General features: G+C 43.0%; 1 pseudogene; it reads right to left on the bottom strand.

Annotated features, from left to right (window-relative positions):
- Window positions 1-9719: 9719 nt before the first annotated feature.
- LOC129464051 (coiled-coil-helix-coiled-coil-helix domain-containing protein 2-like) lies at window positions 9720-10179 on the bottom strand (annotated as a pseudogene).
- Between the last annotated feature and the right edge of the window lie 6700 nt (window positions 10180-16879).

The following is a 16879-nucleotide window of genomic DNA, read 5'->3' as shown; positions in this document are numbered from 1 at the left end:
CATAGCAATCCTAACTGACTGAAGACATTTGATTATTGTTTGTTGGAATGCTGAGATTTTCAGGATTATGTTCATGATTTTTAGAGGGCAAAGGGAAGGAAACAAAATTTATGAAATCTAGTTTATCCTCTAAAATCATAAAAGTGTCACTAAAATTCTCTAAAACATGTATTTTGAAATTTCATAGCCAGAAGTGCTCAGGAATGGCTTTGTTTATAGGCAAGTAAATCATTGGGCATCGTTGGAGGCTTTCCCGTGTTATTGGCAAGGTTTACATTTTTCCCGCTGCTTTTCCATGGCATGAAAACTTGTGCTGCTCTGAGAATATCACCAAATTCCCATTTCGAATTAAAGCCCTCATATAAAATTGATCCCCATCCTTTCATTTCACTACCTTCATCTCTCACTGCACCCCAACAGGAGTTTTCTATTTGCCACCTGAATTCATCTAGTGATCTCTCCCTACAGGTCCATCACCTAGCAATCACTCGAATTGATAATAGATTCTTTATATTGGCGCTATCAAGCCATGTTTTTCCCTTTCCTTCTTTTAAAAGTCACCTTCCAGACTAATTCTAGCAGATTTTTAATCACGCAAAGCTAATTAGACTTGAATTAAGGTGCAGACCAGGGAGGGGATTGCGAGTTGCTATTAGATTGGTGTATTGAAATTTAAGATTTCAAAGGTAGAAGATTTCAAGGTGTAACAATAGAAATGGACTGGTAAATTGTGGTCTGAGTTGTTGGCAGCAAGGGCATCTATGTTCTTTAAGGGTAGATGATTGGATGGGTATTTGTCATCATGAAAAGTGTTGGAGTGGAGAGGTGCAAATGAATGAGAGTAACTAGCTGGGAGTGCAACATTCCTTCCACTCAATTCAGGAAGTGAAAAGTTGTGTAAGAGATTACAGTTCAAAAAGGTGGTGGTGGCCAGACACGGCGGCTCACACCTGTAATCCCAGCACTTTGGGAGGAGGCGGAGGTGGGCAGAGAGGGCTTGTGCTCAGGAGTGCCAGACCAGCCTGGGCAACATGGCAAAACCCAGTGTCTACAAAAAATACAAATAATAGCCAGGCATGGTGGTGTGTGCCTGTAGTCCCATTTACTGGGGAGGCTGAGGTGGGAGGATCTCTTGAGCCCGGGAGGCAGAGGTTGCAGTCAGCTAAGATTGTGCCATTGCACTCCAGCCTGGGCGACAGAGTGAGACCCTGTCCAAAAAAAAAAAAAAAAGGTAGCAGTGGCTAAGAGGAATACATGAGAAGCCAGATTTTTTAATTTTGAAAAACATGATGTGAATTAGCCAAAAGAGACTGGCCTGTGTGAATGATCCTGAAAGGTGCACCCAGCTTCCAACTCCTGATACCAGATCTACAACCTATAATCGTAAGCACAAGTCACAGCCATCCTGAGCTCCTCTTAGGCAGGTGAATACACTTGCAACTCTGGGAAGTTTTTAAATTATAAAAAAAATTGATGCAAATTACAATCTTAATATTTTTGTGCAGGTGTAATAAGTTTACAATCTGTTATAGTTTCTGTGTTTTGTTCATGATTTGAGCTGTTTCATATGTTTTAAGAGAATCTGACAGATTTATGTTTTTAGGTGAAATCTTTAGAAAAATGTAGCTAATTAAGTTTGTAATCACTGTGTAAACATGTGAAAGAATCTAATTAGTAAATCTGCAAATTTTGCATTATTATGCATGTAAATGCTTCTTAAATGCTGAGAAAGTTTGATTAGAATTTTATTAAGTGTTTGAAGCACTTCAGAGGAATAAATTTACTAAATGTGTGAGTAGTTTGAAACTTCTAAGAGAATTTCATAAAGGTGTTGAATGTTTAGGAAGATTTAATACAATTCAATAATTTACATTTATAAGATGATTATCAAAGTACAAGTAAGATGAGTATTTTAAATTTCAAAACTATATTCAATTTATAAATTAAATGACAATATTTGTAAGTTGAGCTCAAAAGCTTCAAAAAACTAAGTTCTAAAATGTGCAGCCTTGGCCAGGTGCAGTGGCTCTCACCTGTAATCTCAGTACTTTGGGAGGCTGAGGTGTGAGGATTCCTTAAGCCCAGGTGTTTGAACCAGCCTGGGCAACACAGCGAGACTCAATCCGTAAAAATAAAAAATAAAAAACACAAATAAATAAAATGTGTAGCCATGATAACTGAATATTAAAACAAAGATACCTGGCCAGGCACCGTGGCTCACACCTGTAATCCCAGCACTTTGGGAAGCCAACACAGGTGGATCATGAGGTCAGGAGTTTGAGACCAGCCTGGCCAATATGGTGAAACCCCATCTCTACTAAAAATACAAAAATTAGCCAGGCATGGTGGCATGCGCCTATAGTCCCAGCTGCTCCGGAGGCTGAGGCAGGAGAATTGCTTGAACCTGGGAGGCGGAGGTTGCAGTGAGCCGATATCGTGCCACTGCACTCCAGCCTGGGTTACAGACCGAGACCCTGTCTCAAAAACAAAACGCCAGGCACGGTAGCTTGTGCCTGTAATCCCAGCACTTTGGGAGGCCTAGGAGGGTGGATCACCTCTGGTCGGGAGTTCGAGACCAGCCTTACCAACATGGAGAAACCCCGTCTGTACTAAAAATACAAAATTAGCCACACGTGGTGGCACATGCCCGTAGTCCCAGCTACTTGGGAGGCTGAGACAGGAGAATCTCTTGAACCCAGGAGGCAGAGGTTGTGGTGAGCTGAGATCGCGCCATTGCACTCCAGTCTGGGCAACAACTCCGTCACAAAAAACAAAACCAAACATACCTATAAAATGTCCAAAAACATGTATTGGTTCCATAAATTATGATTCATCCATATCATGGAATGAGTAACTTAACAGTAATGTTGTGGCATAATCAACATGGACAATATTTGATTTTTTTTGTTTTTTTTTTTTTGAGACGAAGTCTTGATTTTTTGGCCAGGCTGGTCTCGAACTCCTCACCTCAAGTGATCTGTCCACCTCGGCCTCCCAAAGTGGTGGGATTATAGGCGTAAGCCATCATGCCCGGCCAATTTTATTTTATTTTATTTTATTTTACTTTTATTTATTTATTTATTTGAGACAGAATCTCGCTGTTGCCCAGGCTGGAGTGCAGTGGCACAATCCCGGCTCACTGCAAGCCCTGCCTCCTGGGTTCACGTCATTCTCCTGCCTCAGCCTCCGGAGTAGCTGGGACTACAGGCACCCACCACCATGCCTGGCTAATTTTTTTTTTTGTATTTTTAGTAGTGACGGGGTTTCACTGTGCTAGCCAGGATGGTCTCGATCTCCTGACCTCATGATCCGCCCGCCTCAGCCTCCCAAAGTGCTGGGATTACAGGCGTGAGCCACCGCGCCCAGCCTGATTTTTTTTTTTAAGTAAGCAAAGAAGTAGCATGTATATGATAATCCTATTTATAAGATATATGTTTAGATCTATGTATAGATATACACATAGAGAAAAAACTAGATAGACTGGCACTGAAGTGTAAATGGTTATCAGTTGGTATAGGTAGTGTGAGTGTGTGTATGGATACTTTCCAACTTTTTTCCTTTTTTGCATTTAACATGTACACTTATGCTAGAAAAAGAATATTCCCTTTTCTTTTTTTTTTTTTGAGACAGAATCTGACTCTGTCACCCAGGCTGGAGTGCAGTGGCGCCATCTTGGCTCACTGCAGCCTCCGGCTCCCAGGTTCAAGTGACTCTCGTGCCTCAGCCTCCCAAGTAGCTGGGACTACAGATATGCACCACCTTTTTTTTTTTTTTTTTTTTGAGACGGAGTTTCGCTGTTGTCGGCCAGGCTGGAGTGCAATCGTGTGATCTCAGCTCACTGCAACCTCCGCCTCCCGGGTTCAAGCGATTCTCCTGCCTCAGCCTCCCAAGTAGCTGGGATTACAGGTGCCTGCCACCACACCAGGCTAATTTTGTATTTTTAGTAGAGACAGGGTTTGACTATGTTGGTCAGGCTGGACTCGAACTCCCAACCTCAGGTGATCTGCTCGCCTTGGCCTCCCAAAGTGCTGGGATTACAGGCATGAGCCACCGTGCCTGGCCCATTTTTGTATTTGTAATAGAGAGGGGGTTTCACTATGTTGACCAGGCTAGTCTTGAACTCCTGACCTCAAGTGATCTGCCCGCCTGGGCTTCCCAAAGTGCTGGGATTACAAGCGTGAGCCACCATGCCCTGCCAAGAGTATTATTTTTAATAGAAAAAAATAGGTAATAATCTGTAAGTAGCAATGGAGAACTAGAAGAATGCCAATATTCCAGGCTTCATCATATATGAAACTGGGGGAAACAAGAATTTTCCCCAACTGCTTCCTCTGTAGCATTTGAAACAGCTACAGAGAAAGCAGTTTCCTTGGGTTAAAGCAAGGTTTCTAAGGGCCATAGTGAAGGGAATGCTTTATGGGGCACACTTTTCACTGTGACCCTAGTATGCCTGGCACATGCTTTTATCAAAACCTCTGTAACACTTTGGTGCAAATATTTGTTTATATGACTGTCAAGCAATATTATATTATATACCTTTGGGAATAAAGAATAACTATTTCTCTTATTGCCTCTACACTGTTATTTTTTATTTATTTATTTAGAGACGGAGTCTCGTTCTGTTGCCATGCTGGAGTACAATGGTGCTACCTCGGCTCACTGCAACCTCTGCCTCCTGGGTTCAAGTGATTCTCCTGCCTCAGCCCTCCAAGTAGCTGGGGTTACAGGCACATGCCACCACATCCAGCTAATTTTTGTATTTTTAATAGAGATAAGGGCTCACCATTTTGGCCAGGCTGGTCTTGAACTCCTGACCTTGTGATCCACCTGCCTCGGCCTCCCAAAGTGCTGGGATTACAGGTGTGAGTCACCGCACCTGGCCTATACTGTTTTTTCAAAGTGCAGATCCTGATTTGAAGATCCTTATCCCCTAAAATAAAAATCCTGAAAATACCTCCTTACCAGATTGCCACAGTGATTAAAAATATCCCAGTTGAGGCCAGGCGTGGTGGCTCACGCCTGTAATCCCAGCACTTTGGGAGGCTGAGGGAGGCGGATCACGAGGTCAGGAGATCAAGATCATCCTGGCTAGCGTGGTGAAACCCCGTCTCTACTAAAAATACAAAAAATTAGCCGGGCATGGTGGTGGGTGCCTGTGGTCCCAGCTGCTCGGGAGGCTGAGGCAGGAGAATGGCGTGAACCCAGGAGACAGAGCTTGCAGTGAGCCAAGATCACACCACAGCACTCCAGCCTGGGCAACAGAGCAAGACTCCGTCTCAAAAAAAAAAATTCCCAATTGAAGTAGTCCTTTTTAGTTAAAACGTTATCTCCAAAAACTGCACTCTGGAGCTCTACTCATTCTCAGGAATGACAAAATGATGGTCATTGTTGAAACAGAGTGATGGATACATGTATCATTATACTATTCTCTCTACTTTTGTGTATGTTTGAAAATCTCCATATTAAACAGTTTTTTTTTTGTTTTTTTTTTTTGGTCAAGCACAGTGGCTCATGCCTGTAATCTCTGCACTTTGGGAGGTCAAGGTGGGAGGACCACTTGAGGCTTGGAGTTTGAGATCAGCCTGGACAACACAGTGAGACTTCATCTCTACAAAACACATAAATAAATAGGGGCTGGGCACGGTGGCTTACGCCTGTAATCCCAGCACTTTGGGAGGCCTAGGTGGGAGGATCACCTGAGGTCAGGAGTTCGAGACTAGACTGACCAAGATGGAGAAACCCTGTCTCTACTAAAAATAAAAAATTAGCCGGGTGTGGTGGTGCATGCCTTTAGTCCCAGCTACTAGGGAGGCTGAGGCAGAAGAATCACTTGAATCTGGGAGGTGGAGGTTGCCATGAACCGAGATCATGCCATTGCACTCCAGCCTGGGCAATAAGAGTGAAATTCCATCTCAAAAAAATAAAAATAGGGCCGGGCGTGGTGGCTCACGCTTGTAATCCCAGCACTTTGGGAGGCCGAGGCGGGCGAATCACGAGGTCAGGAGATCGAGACCACGGTGAAACCCCGTCTCTACTAAAAATACAAAAAATTAGCCGGGCGTGGTGGCGGGCGCCTGTAGTCCCAGCTACTCGGAGAGGCTGAGGCAGGAGAATGGCGTGAACCCGGGAGGCGGAGCTTGCAGTGAGCCGAGATTGTGCCACTGCACTCCAGCCTGGGCGGCAGAGCGAGACTCCGTCTCAAAAAAAAAATAAAAAATAAAAAATAAAAAAATAAAAATAAATAAATAAATAAATAAGCCAGGTGTGGTGGTGTGGGTTTGTCATCCCAGCTACTCAGGAGGCTGAGGCAGGAGGATTGCTTGAGCCCGGGAGTTCAAGGCTGCAGTGAGCTATGATCATACCTCTCCACTTCAGCGTGTTGGATAATGCGAGACCTTATCTCAAAAAAAATATATGTTTTTTAGAAACTTGTCAATATCCTCTGGTGGAAAAACAAACAACAACAACAACAACAAAACAAAAATAAAATAAATAAGATAAAATTAAAAAAAGAAACTCGTCAATAAATTCACCAGTCATGCAATGAATATTCATTGATTTATGAGAGCATGCTGTGTTGTGTTAAGGTCTAGGAATGCAAGTGTGAGTAACAGTTGAGGGATGAGGTGCAGGTAACAGTCGGACAAACATACAGGCTAAGAACTGTAGTACAGTGGGACAGACAGAAGAGAGAAACAAGAGGATGTACCTGAGTCACACGTGGCTGGGGGAATAGAGATAGAGTAGTCAGGGATGAATCTAGGAGGTGAATCAGAGTTGGTCACACAGACTGGAAGGGGCAAGGGAAATAGTGAGAAGGGGGCATGGATCATTGCAGATACCAACACAAGTATCAAGACGTGGAAACAAGAAAAACATGAGTTTGGAGCTCTGGTTCACTGTGACTCTAACTTGGGTTTATGTGGAGGAGTAGTGGCTATGCCAATAGGGTACAGAGTAAGCTGTTGTTACAAAGAGCCCCAAGCACCATGGATTAAATGAGACCAAAGTTTGTTTCTCTTAAGCAGCAGTCTAGAGGGATGTAGGCAGTCCAGGTTTTGGAGTTGCTCGTGCAAATCGAATGCCTTCTATATTGTTGTTCCACCATCCCCTAGGGTGTTGTTCATGTATGTATTGTGAAAATGGGATTACTGTGACATCCACGTCCCAGCTCAAGGGAAGGAAAAAGCATATTTGGAAAAAGCCTAGTGTGATCAGAGAGTGTAGTACAGTCATGTGCTGCATAACAACATTTTGGTCAAGATGGACAGTGATCCAAAAGATCATAGTTCTGGTTTTCTACTGTACTTTTTCTATATTTCAATATGTTCGGATATAGAAATACTTACTATTGTGTTACAACTGCCTACAGTATTCAGTATAATACATGCCATATAAGTTTGTAGCCTAGAAGCAACAGGCTATACCACATACCCTGGGTATGCAGTAGGCTAATATCTAGGTTTATGTAAGTACACTCTGATGTTTGCGCAACAATGAAATTGCCTAGCAATCCATTTCTCAGAACCTGTCCTATTAAGTGACACACAACTATATTTATAAAATGCCATGTAAGTCCAAAAGGAAGATGTTTTGTCTGCTTGTAGGATACAAATTCTACATAAATGTGTTCACTCTTTCCTTCTTAATTACTTTGTTCAAACCCCTTATGTCTTTAGTTATTTTTGACAGTGTAAAATGGGCCAACTCGCCATACCACAGATACTTCCATCTTTGTAACTTGTCTTCTTTCCATGAGCCCCCTCTTTTGGCTTTCTGGATCATCCATCTCTCCTGCTTCAAAGTTTAGGCTGCTATTAGACTTCTTTGGAATGGGAAAAATACCTAACCTATGGGATTGTTATTAGTATTAAGTGAAGCAAAGATTGTAAAGTGATTAGTATAATGTTTGGCACATTTTAGGAACTCAAATGGTGGCAATTAGTATTCTAAGCCATAATGGCTGAAAGCAGGGGTTTTGGATATGAGCCAATTTGAATTCTAATCACATTCAGCCTCTTACTGGCAGTGAGACTTTAGGCAGGTCACCTAAAAGCTCTGAGCCTTAGATTTCTGATGGAGAAATCAGTTCCATCTCACGAATAAGGCCATGAGTCAGAGATAATCAGTTTGCATTTTAGTGTATTGTCTTCTAGTTATTTGAGTAGGCATATACATAATTTCTGAAAATTTAATGACTGTCGTGATATAGTTTGTACCCTTTTTTTAACCTTAAACTCTTTGAAAGCATAATTTTCAACAGCTCCCATTTTTGTGTTAACTTCTAAAAGTTACCCGTGCTCAATATTTTTTGTGAAAGTAAAATATCAAATTGAAATCTACTTAATATATCAATTAACAACCATCTATAGGTGAAGCAAATGAATTAATTCCTTTTTTTTTTTTTTTGGAGACGGAGTCTCGCTCTGTCATCCAGGCTGGAGTGCCGTGGCGTGATCTCGGCTCACTGCAAGCTCCGCCTCCCGGGTTCACGCCATTCTCCTGCTTCAGCCTCCCAAGTAGCTGGGACTACAGGCGCCCACCATCACGCCCGGCTAATTTTGTTGTATTTTTAGTAGAGACGGGGTTTCATCGTGTTAACCAGGATACTCTCGATCTCCTGACCTCATGATCCGCCCGCCTCGGCCTCCCAAAGTGCTGGGATTACAAGCGTGAGCCACCGCGCCCGGCAAGTGAATTTCTATTGATTTTGAAATCTATCCATTAAGGGCTGAATTGTGTCCCTTAATAGGACACAAATTTTTGGGGTCCTAAAAAACATATTTTTGAGGTCCTAACCCCATATTCCTCAGAATGTGACCTTATTTGGAGACAGGCTTTTTACAGAGGTAATCAAGTTTCAATGAGGTCATTGGGTGGGTCCTAATCCAATATGACCTCCTTATGAAAAGGGGAAATTCAAATGCAGCGCTAGACAGACGCACACAGGGAGACTGCCACGTGAACATGAAGGCAGAGGTCGGGGTGATGTAGCAGAAGCCAAGGAGCACCAAATATTGCCTGCAAACCACCAGAAGCCAGTACAAGGCTTGGAACAGATTCTCCCTGACAGCCCTTAGAACCAACCCTGCCAACACCTTGATCTTGAACTTCTGGCCTCCAGAACTGTGTCTGTGGTACTTTGTTATGGCAGCTCCAGCAAACTAATACATTATCTGTTGCCAAGAATTCTAAGGAGATGATTATTTTGAAATCATCTAAGACATAAAGGAAGAAATATCAATTATGAAATTCTGCAGTTGGAATTTTGCAGTTTACCTGTGTGCCACCAGTTGCATAATGGAAACAGATTCCAGGGTCCTGTTATTGTTCATCCCATTTAGATGGGTTAATAAAAATACAGTAAAGAGCAGCTCATGAGTTCTAAGCAAGGGTAGTCATCTTCCACACATTCAGGATAAGTTAACTTGTCCAATACTTCAAATTTTTTTTTTTCCCCCCTTGGAAGAAAATGACTTTATTCTAATTAACTCACAAAGAATAAAATCATAACAGCTCTTTTAAGGAGGCCACACAAACATTTGCCCAGCCCCAAATTCTACAGAGTAGGAACACCCCCTTCCATTTCAATTCAGAAGCAAGGAAGCCAGGAACGACACGAGAGATTTAACTGATGGTTACACTTTATACCTTCACTATCAATTCTATTTTTATACCAAACTAACTTGGTTATAGAGCTGATTTTCCATTTCTCCAGGTTGAACTTCTTGATTAGGCCAATCATTTTGCAAGTTGGCACTGTTTCAGCACCTCATTGAAACCCTCACAGAGCTTGATGTCACCATGGTTCTGGGCACACTCCAAAAACTATTTGATCTCATAGAAGCAAAGCTGCTGCTGCTGTGCCAGCTGGGTTCCCTGAGGCTCCTGGTAAGTGATGTCAGGCCTCACGGACTCAGCATTACTTCCTCCACTAAACCCCCCAGTAATGGCATGACCCAGTGTGTGCCCCACGGCAGAGCCCACAGCCACGCCAGCTGCAGTGGTTGCCATCTGGGCCATCAGACGGGGCGCAGCAGCAAGAGAGCCAACTGCAGATGGGGGTGCCGCTGCTGGTGGCTGAGCAGCTGGTGCTGGCCTGGGTGTAACTCTCATCTGAGGGGCCTAGCTGGCTGGAGGGGTCATGCGGGAGGTGCAGCTTCGGCTTCCACACGGCATCCTAGGTACGCGACAGCTCGGCCTTTTCTTCAAATCTTTTTTATTCAAAACCTTTTATTATAGAAAATGTCTAATAAAAAGTATAATGAACTTATATGACTGTGGCTCAGGTGCAACCACTGGTGACACATGGTTAATTTTGATTCCTCCACTCAAACCCTCCACATCAGATGATTTTGAAGAAAATCTCTGACTTTATGTCATCTTTTACAGCTTCACTGAGATCCAGTTTACATGTTTATAGTTCACCTATTTAGTGTACAATTCAGTGGTTTTTAGTGTATTTACAGAGTTGAGCAACCGTCACCATAATCTAATTTTAGAATAGTTTCATCATCCCAAAAAAGAAACCCCGTTCCCATTAACTGTCACTCCCTATTCCCCATCACCCTTCCCATTTCATATCATTTTATCTGTAACTATTTCATGTGTACCTCTGCAAAGATGGGAACGATTTTTAAAATATATAGCAATGCTGGCCGGGTGCGGTGGCTCAAGCCTGTAATCCCAGCACTTTGGGAGGCCGAGGCAGGCGGATCACGAGGTCAGGAGATCGAGACCACGGTGAAACCCCGTCTCTACTAAAAATACAAAAAATTAGCCGGGCGCGGTGGCGGGCGCCTGTAGTCCCAGCTACTCAGGAGGCTGAGGCAGGAGAATGGCGTGAACCCAGGAGGTGGAGCTTGCAGTTAGCCGAGATCGCGCCACTGCACTCCAGCCTGGGCGACAGAGTGAGACTCAGTCTCACAAAAAAAAAAAAAAAAAAGTATATATATATATATATATATATATAGCAATGCTATCATCACACTTTTTTTTTTTTTTAATGGAGACAGAGTCTCTCTCTGTCCCCCATGCTGGAGTGCAGTGGCGCGATCTCGGCTTACTGCAACCTCCACCTCCTGGGGTTCAAGCAATTCTCCCACCTCAGCCTCCTACACACATATAATTTTTTATAAAATAATATCAAAATTAAAACCAGTGATCACATTTTCCCAATTATTTTATGTATATTTTTCGGGTTACTTGAATCAGCATCCAAATAACGTCTTTACATTGCACATTACAATTGCTTGATATTGTAATGTACTTAATATATCTTAGGTTCCTTTTAATTTATAGGTTCCATCTCTTTTTCTATTTTCTTACAAATTTTGGTTGAAGAAACCAAGTTATTTGTTCTATACGGTTTCCTAGGGTCTGGAATTTTATTTTATTTATTTATTTTTATTTATTTATTTATATTTTTTTGAGATGGAGTCTTGCTGTGTCACCCAGGCTGGAGTGCAATGGTACCATCTGGGCTCACTGCAACCTCTGCCTTCTGGGTTGAAGTGATTCTCCTGCTTCAGCCTCCTGAGTAGCTGGGATTACAGGTGGCCGCCACCATGCCCAGCTAATTTTTGTATTTTTAGTAGAGACGGGGTTTCACTATGTTGGCCAGGCTGGTCTTGAACTCCTGAGCTCAAGTGATCTGCCCGCCTCAGCCTCCCAAAGTGCTGGGATTACAGGTGTGAGCCACTGCACCTGGCCTTTGGAATTTTAAAATTGTGTCCCTGTGTTGTCCCATATTCCACTATCCCATGTATTTCCTATAAATTGGTAGTTGGATCTGGGATCTTCAGGTGTGCACCACCAGGCCCTGGAATCTTAATCAGATTCAAATATCATTTGTTTGTATAAGAATACCTTGTAGGTGAAAATGTGTCAAACTTATTTATTTATTTATTTTTAATTATTATTTTTTAGAGACAAGATCTTGCTCTGTTGCCCAAACTGAAGTGCAGTGACACAATCGCAGCTCACTGCAGCCTCGACTTTCTGGGTTCAAACAATCCTCCTGACTCAGCCTCCTGAATAGCTGGGACTACAGGTGTAAGCCACATACTCGGCTAATTTTAATTTTTTTTTCTAGAAGTGTGGTCTCACTTTATTGCCCAGGGTGGTCTCTAACTCCTAGGCTCAGTGATCCTCTTATCTTAACCTCCCGAAGTGCTGGTATTATAGGTGTGAGCCACTGTGACTGGCCTCAAACTTCTTTAATTTTCCTTTTTTTTTTTTTTTTGAGATGGTGTCTTGCTCTGTCGCCCAGGCTGGAGTGCAATGGCACCATCTTGGCTCACTGCAACTTCCGCCTCCTGGGTTCAAGTGATTCTCCTGCCTCAGCCTCCCAAGTAGCTGGGATTACAGGTGCATGCCACTGTGCCCGGCTAATTTTTGTACTTTTAGTAGAGACAGGGTTTCACCATGTTGGCCATGCTGGTCTCGAACTCCTGACCTGTGATCCGCCCGCCTCGGCCTCCCAAAATACTGTGATTACAGGCATGAGACACCGCACTTGGCCTTTAATTTTCTTTTGTTGTGAAATACATCATACTCACAGCAGTGTGTAAAAATAATTACATAGTTTGAAGAATAACAATAAAATGAACATCCAGCACCCACCACAGAGGTTAAAAAAAAAATAGGGTGTGGTTGGACATGGTGGTCCACACCTGTAGTCCCAGCTACCCAGAGGCTTGAGCCCAGGAGTTCAAGGCTGCAGTGAGCTATGGTCGTGCCTGTGAATAGCCATTACACTCCAGCTTGGGCAATGTAGCAAGACCCTATCACAAAACAACAATAGGGTACGTTAGCACCTCAGAAATCCCAAGTTTGTCTTCTCTAATTAAACCTCCTCTTCCCACCCCATACAGAGGTAACCACAATCCTGACTTTTGTGATAATTATTCCTTTACTTTCCTTATACCCCTATGAATGTATTCCTAAGGAGAATATTGTTTGCTTCTGCCTTTATGTCTATTATTCCATGACTTGCTTTTCCCCCTCAACATTATGCTTTTGAGATTCATTCATGGTGTGTCAGGTAACTGCAGCTCATTCATTTACCCTGTTATTTAATATATAAGTATTTTATTATGACTGTACTGCAATTTATCCTTTTGTTGGTGGGCATTTAGATTGTTCCCAATTTTTTGATATTATAAACAATGCTATGAACATTCTTATACATGTCTCTTGGCACATATGTGTGTTTCTTTGAGGTTTATATCTGGGGTGGAACTGCTGGCTGGAGGATATGTTCAATTTTAGTAAGAGATGCCAAATTATTTTTCAAAGTGCTCACACCCATTCGATTGCCCACCAACAGTGTGTGGGTGTTCTCCATTGCTCTGAATTCTTGCCAACACTTTGTATTGTCAGATTTTGCCAATTGGTGAGTTCAAAGCCCCTATTAATAAAAGATGTGTAAAATTATACTATAAAGTTGATATCTCAACTGAATTCACATGAACCCCATTCAAATATTCCTTTTGTTTGTCCCTGATTTTCGGGAAAACATAAGGCTTTGTATGTTAAAAATGACATACATATTTCACCTGTGAGCTGCTACGAAACTATGTCACAATTTTTGGAGAGAGAGAGGAAAGGGAGAGGAGATATTTGTGTGACTTAAGGGGCGGAAACATGGTATCAAGATGCTGGTAAGACAGATGACCACTTAACTCATGGCTAAGCATCATGGTGCTAAGAATCTAGATAAAATACATCCTTTTGTAGAGTTAGTACTAGACACTCCATTCAACCCAGAAACAAACTTACTCTTCTCTTTTCCGATTTCTCCTGTTTCAGCTCATTTCTTCTAGTTGCTTTTGACCCTTTAAGAGTTTCTTTTCTTTTTTTTTTTTTTTTTTTTTTTTTGAGACGGAGTCTTGCTCTGTTGCCCAGGCTGGAGTGCAGTGGCACGATCTTGGCTCACTGCAAGCTCTGCCTCCCGAGTTCATGCCATTCTCCTGCCTCAGCCTCCCAAGTAGCTGGGACCACAGGCGCCTGCCACCATGCCCGGCTAATTTTTTGTAGTTTTAATAGAGACGGGGTTTCCCCGTGTTAGCCAGGATGCTCTCGATCTCCTGACCTTGTGATCCACCCGCCTCGGCCTCCCAAAGTGCTGGGATTACAGGCGTGAGCCGCCACGCCTGGCTAAGAGTTTCTTTATTACAGAATTCCTATCATGAACTCTGACACCAAAATTTCATACTTGGGCATGCATACCTGGACGTGTAATCCAGGACTCTAGATAATTTCAGGCTACTTTCCTTAGTGTTGCTGTGAGGAAGAAATTAGTTCTCATATTAGATATGACTCTGGGCACATCTCAAAAAACCATGGGCATTACTTCACCTTCTGTTAGCCTATACCTCATACTCCAAAATATTTCAGTCTATAAGATTTGCTCCTTCTAGAATTATTTTTTCCACCAATTTCCATGGAAAATCAAGTGTTCATAGAAACCATTCCTGGCTGGCCGCGGTGACTCACACCTGTAATCCCAGCACTTTGGGAGTCCAAGGCGGGTGGATCACGAGGTCAGGAGTTTGAGACCAGCCTGGCCAAGATGGTAAAACTCGTCTCTACTAAAAATACAAAATTAGCTGGGCGCAGTGGTGGGTGCCTATAATCCCAGCTACTCAGGTGGCTGAGGCTGGAGAATCGCTTGAACCCGGAAGGCGGAGGTTGTAGTGAGCCTAGATCGCGCCACTGTACTCTAGCCTGGGCGACAGAGCAAGACACTGTCTCAAAAAAAAAGAAACCATTCCTAACTTCTCCTCTCTCACCAACCCCCTTTTCATGGAGATCTCTGCCTTGTGCCCAACATTCTTGGACAAAGCAGCAGTATCTTTATGATTTTGTATCCTGAATACTGCTGCACTCAAGCCGATGTTCTGCAAATTTGTAATAATCAGTTTCATTTTTTTTAGTTTTTTATTTTATTTATTTACTTTTTTGAGACGGAGTCTCCCTCTGTCGCCCAGGCTGGAGTGTAGTGGCGCAATCTTGGCTCACTGCAACCTCCACTCCCCTAGTTTAAGCAATTCTCTGCCTCAGCCTCCTGAGTAGCTGGGATTACAGGTGCGTGCCACCATGCCCAGCTAATTTTTTGTATTTTTAGTAGAGACGGGTTTCAACATCTTTGCCAGGCTGATCTTGAACTCCTGACCTCGTGATCCACCTGCCTTGGCTTCCCAAAGTGCTGGGATTACAGGCGTGAGCCACCACGCCCGGCCAAGACCAAGTCTTGCTCTGTTGCCCAGGCTGGAGTGCAGTGGCATGATCTCAGTTCACTGCAACATCTGCTTCCTGGGTTCAAGCAATTCCCCTGCCTCAGCCTCCCGAGTAGTTGGGACTACAGTGCCACCATGCCCAGCTAATTTTTGTATTTTTAGTAGAGATGGGGTTTCACCATGTTGGTCAGGCTGGTCTCCAACTCCTGACCTCAAATGATCCACCCGCTTTGGCCTCCCAAAGCGCTGGGATTACAGGCATGACCCACAGCACCCAGCCAATCAGTTTCCTTTAAGACAGTAATCGAGCTTTAAATGCAAGGTAGTGTGTTAGGTCTTGGCCATCGGACGCTCGCTTTTCTCCCCATAACCAGCCTGTTTCACTGCTTTATCTCCTCATGTTTCACTTATTTCAGGCCATCTTCCTTCACTTCTGTTTCTGACCTAACGTAGACACAACACTCTTTTAAAAATTTTTTAAACCCTCAGCAGCTACACAAAAACTTAAAAAACTTAAAATTGAGGTAAAATACACATACATAAAATTTACCATCTTAACTTTTTTGTTTTTGTTTTTGAGACAGAGTCTCACTCTGTCACCCAGGCTGGAGTGCAGTGGTGTGATCTCAGCTCACTGCAGCCTCTGCCTCCCGGGTTCCAGCGATTCTCTTGCCTCAACCTCCCAGGTAGCTGGGATTACAGGCATGCGCCACTACGCCTGGCTAATTGTTGCATTTTTGTAGAGATGGGGTTTCACCATGTTGGCTAGGCTGGTCTCGAACTGCTGACCTCAGGTGATCTGTCCACCTCGGCCTCCCAAAGTGCTAGGATTACAGGCATGAGCCACCACACCCGGCCTTAGCCATTTTTAAGTGTACAGTTTAGAAGCGTTAAGTACATTCACATTGTTGTGCAACCAGTCTCCAGAACTCTGTTCATCTTGCAAAACTGAAACTCTGTATCCATTAAACACTGGCTCCCGATTTCCCCCTGCCCCCAGCTCATAGTAACCACCATTCTACTTTCTGTCTTTATGAATTTGTAATGGGATACAGTATTGTATTTTTTGGAACTAGCTTATTTCACTTAGCATAATGTCAAGATTCATCCATATTTTAGCTGTATCAGAATTTCCCTCCTCTTTAAAGCTGAAAAACACTCAGTCATATGTATATACTGCATTTTTGTTTATCATTCATCTGTTGTGGACATGGGTTACTTCTACCTTTTGACTACCGTGAATAATGCTGCTTTGAACATGGGTGTACAGACATCTCTTCAAGACCCTGCTTTCAATTCTTTTGGCTACATGGCCAGAAATGGAATTGCTGGACCATATTTTTTTTAATTTTTCGAGAAACCTCTATAGTGTTTTCCATAGTGGCTGCATCACGGTAGACACTTCTAAAGTTTCTGCCATACCCTAGGGGAAGGAATTATTGTACTGTAGACAACATCTAAGGAAAAGACCTGTATGGCCAAGAGTAAACAGTCAATTTTCATGCTTTATTAGAAAATAATTAAAATAATTAAGAGCGTGGAATTCCTAGAATTGGGAGAGACATTATAAACCATTTGGTCCACCCCTTTCCTTTACGATGAGTAAACAGGTTTGTGGAGGTCAAACGGCCAGTTAA

This window comes from Symphalangus syndactylus, chromosome 15 (assembly GCF_028878055.3).
Source record: "Symphalangus syndactylus isolate Jambi chromosome 15, NHGRI_mSymSyn1-v2.1_pri, whole genome shotgun sequence".
NCBI lineage: Eukaryota > Metazoa > Chordata > Mammalia > Primates > Hylobatidae > Symphalangus > Symphalangus syndactylus.
Note: the sequence above shows the minus strand (reverse complement) of the source record. Positions and strands in the feature narration are given on the sequence as shown.